Source organism: Pteropus vampyrus, unplaced genomic scaffold (genome assembly GCF_000151845.1).
Source record: "Pteropus vampyrus isolate Shadow unplaced genomic scaffold, Pvam_2.0 Scaffold62, whole genome shotgun sequence".
NCBI lineage: Eukaryota > Metazoa > Chordata > Mammalia > Chiroptera > Pteropodidae > Pteropus > Pteropus vampyrus.
The window spans coordinates 779,044-782,660 of record NW_011888843.1 but is presented as its reverse complement, the minus strand read 5'-3'; the positions used below and the strand labels follow the sequence as shown (position 1 = coordinate 782,660).

General features: G+C 44.6%; 1 protein-coding gene across 1 annotated transcript in view; it reads left to right on the top strand.

Annotated features, from left to right (window-relative positions):
- The first annotated feature begins 339 nt into the window (after positions 1–339).
- Positions 340–3,617, top strand: part of SERPINB5 (serpin family B member 5) — a 22,503-nt gene continuing 19,225 nt past the window's right edge. Inside the window, exon 1 of the mRNA XM_011361058.2 lies at positions 340–423. The gene's annotated coding sequence lies outside the window, so the exon portion shown is untranslated. The remainder of the gene's footprint in view (positions 424–3,617) is intronic.

Genomic DNA, 3,617 nt, shown 5'->3' with positions numbered 1-3,617 from the left:
TGTCATGGCCATCACGTATTCTATTTTATGTAGTACTTCATATGGTTCCTCCAGTTCCCACCTGGGCTACTGGGGTCACCCTTAGGTATGTATTTAGCCCAAGGCAGGATTTACACAGCCCCCTCCTGCCTGAGCACGTCGGAGGCCATTCGAAGCTGTGCAGACAACAGCAACTTCTTCAGCCTGAAAAATCTTTTTAAATTATGGACAAGCTGCCAAGAAACATGAGTCAGGGCTGACAGTATCAAAGTGGGAGGGACAGGGACTGCGGACTGGGAGCGGTCCCAGGGGGAGCGGCCCCCGGGGGGCAGGTGAGCGAGCTGGCTGCCCTGCCCCACACAGCTGCCTCCGCCAGGTCCTTCTGCGCCACGCTTTCCCTGTCCCTCGCCGGTGTGTTTTCCAGGATAACTAACCGTAACTCAGGTAAGCAAAGTGGGAGTAGCTGGGCCGGCGATTTTCCTTTTTGGGGGCAATTCTTAGAACAAAAGAGGCGTCGGAACTGATTCGAGATGGCGAGCAAGGTCGACATAATGGCTTGTTTTCAGGCTAGGCTGTGGCTTCAGCACTGTGGCCCAGTGCTTCAGAACCAGGGTGCCGTGTAGGGAGCGAAATCCCTTAGCCATACAAGGTAAAAGCATGCAGTGATAACAGGGCTAGAAGGTTTGAGGGGTGGTGGGACGCGATCGGGATTCGAAAGGAGAAAGCAATTGTGAGCGCATTTTCAGTACGATCTTGGAGTTGAGAATGAATTCTGCAACGCTCGTTTCGGAAAGGGCGTGGCACTCAAAACCTGAAGAAAGGGGAAATGCGTTTGAGTGTCTGGCTCACCTTCCCGGGTTGAGTCAGACTTCAGAATTGCTCTTTTTTTTTTTTTTTTCTTTTTTGGCATTTTTAAGCATCCAGTCAGTATTCACTTACTTGCAACCACATTCTTCTAGGCAGAAAGTATCTTTTCTCCCTGATTCTGGGTTTCGGGATACTTGAAAAAAGTAACAGTTTTCAAATATGTATTTTTGGACAATTTTTCGATCAGGTTGGCTCATAGTCTCTACCGTTTTTTATGGCTTCGTTTAAGCATATCATATTAAAGATCAAGTTAACATGATAGGCTGTTTCCTAGACTATCAGATTAGGCTCAGATTCAGAACTGAGGGGTGTTAGACGTTTTTCAGCTCAGCCCTTCATTTCGTAGATGAGGAGCAGTGGCATGGAGATGACATGGTATCCAAAGTCACACAGCTTATAAGTGGCATGATAAGTAGAATTCCAGCGTTCAAGCTCACAGCTGGCGGGCATTTCTATGACATCATGGGTGGTCTGTGATCTCCTATGTCACTTACAAGGTTTTGAATAGGTTCAGGTGGGTCTCAAACCTCGGTCCCCATCTGTAGGTGCAAGTGTTTGCTGGGTTCCTTGATGGGCGAAGAGATGGAAGCCTGCCTGAAGAAAGGATTCTTCGTAGTGAATGACTCAGCAGGTTTAAATCTTTGCTTCCTAACGCCTTGATTCCTGCCACTTCAATCCCTCTGTGCTGTGGGTTGACTGAGAGTACGCAGCTTCAGCAAGTTTGGTCCTTCTGGTGTGGCCGGGCTGGCTCTGGTTTACTGTTAGGCAGCAGTGGGACTGCCCAGGGGTCAAGATCAAGTTCCTTAACACACTGGAGCAGATATGACGCCTCAGAATATTTGAGAGAAGCAGAGGCTCTCTTGCCTTTGGAAATTAGGCAGTTGACCTCATTACTGATGGCTGTGCTCTCCCTTCCTGCTAATGACATACTTTCCATATATGTTTAGTCATTTTATCACTTTATTTAATCCTCATGATATTCTTTTACACTGTGGAAACTATAAGATCTTCGATTTTCTCGATCTGGCTGTTTTTTCTCATGAAGTTTTTAGGCATTCTATTATAGTTATTCCATTATAATTATTGTACTAGGCAAGGTTTCTCAATTCATTGCCCTAAGCACTGGCTACACCAAATACTTAAGAGATTTTTTGCAGCATATTTTTCCTCATCTGTAATATGAGGCAGGTTAGGCTGAATGATATTCACAATAACCTGACACAGCGAAAAAAATTTTAGGGGGATGAAAAAACTATGCACATAGCCATAGTTTTTAGCCATGTGTGTATAGAAGATTGTGGCAGATAGTCTGTAGGTAGAGTGAATATATATTGTTCAAAACACAACATGTTTAAAAGTGAAAGGGGCCCAATTGTTAATGTCAGGACAACAGACATTAACCAGGACTGTTCTGGGCAAAGCGACAGATGGCAGCTTATCCACAGGGCGTTTATCTCACTCAGACAGTCTATGGACAAAAAGTTTGATGACCATTGGCTTGGATGCGTTAAAACTTTGGAAATCTATGCAGGGGCCAGTGGCCGGCTAGTTGCAAGTGCAGAGAAGCGAGCAGACTGGCCCTCCTCACAGCCTCCCGCGTCTCCATTCATTTGGGACTGCTTGCAGTCCCCGAGTCGTGTCACTTCTCTCTGGCACACATTTTTGCCCAGGTAACTCCTACTTCTCATTAGGACTCACGTTTAGCGTGGCTTACTTAGATGTCACTGTCTTTGAGGAGACCTCACTGAGATTTCTACTGTAAGTGAGCCGTCTCTCCTTAAGGCCCTCATGGCAATTTGTGTCCCTTGTCATAACCCTCATCACACACACACCATGTCACCAGGCTGACAGTGCGCAGGAGGCAGGACTCATGTTGTGTTCACCTTTGATTTCTTAATGCCTCGCTCAGTGCCTGACACCCATTAGGTGCTTGGTGATTACTTACTGAATGAAAGCAGTATAATGTTAATAGTTTGTGATGTGAATGGCAGAAAGAGAACGAGAGATTCTTCAAGTAGGAAAATTAGGTAAAAAGAAGTTTGTGAGGATTAAACAAATCATGCAAGGTATCTCGATATTTCTAAAGGGGCAATTCAGGACACGTGGGCGTTTTGGCACTCTAATGACCTATGAGGGAACAAATGCCAGCAGAGACACAGCTATCGAGGACGCTGGGAAGGTGTGGTCGGATGCCCGGGCTGGGCACTGGGAGAAGTGAACACCAGGTCCGGTCCTACCACTTTCACTCCCTGTGTGGGTGGTCTGGGGAGCCACTTTATCTCTGCTGGCCTCACATTCTTCATCTGTAAAATGAAGCAGTGGATCCAGACTAGATCTGTTCCAAGATCTTCCCCTATTTTAAAGGTTTATGATTTTAGGACCTATTGAAAACAAACACCCCCCCCCCCAAACAAAAAGCAAAAACCCAGACAACTTTGCAATAAATAAATTCTTACAACTTTTTATTGTTTGTTTGTTGGATTTGTATTCCTACTGCAACTTCCATCTCGTTCTTCTTTGGTTATAAAGAAAGTGACTTTTAAGCTTTTAAGTGAAAAAAAGATGGAGTGTTTTCTATGATGGCGCTGTAAACAAAAATCTCTTTATTTATTATCGTTAGAAGATTTTCATGAAGATTAAAGTTGTTATCTCTGTAACAAAGTGGAAATAAAATGAAAAAAATCTGCAGTGATTTTAGCATTCTGAACACAAGTCAGTAGACATGCAAATTTACTATGTAGGAATTGCTCATCTTTCTGCTCTTGTATCCA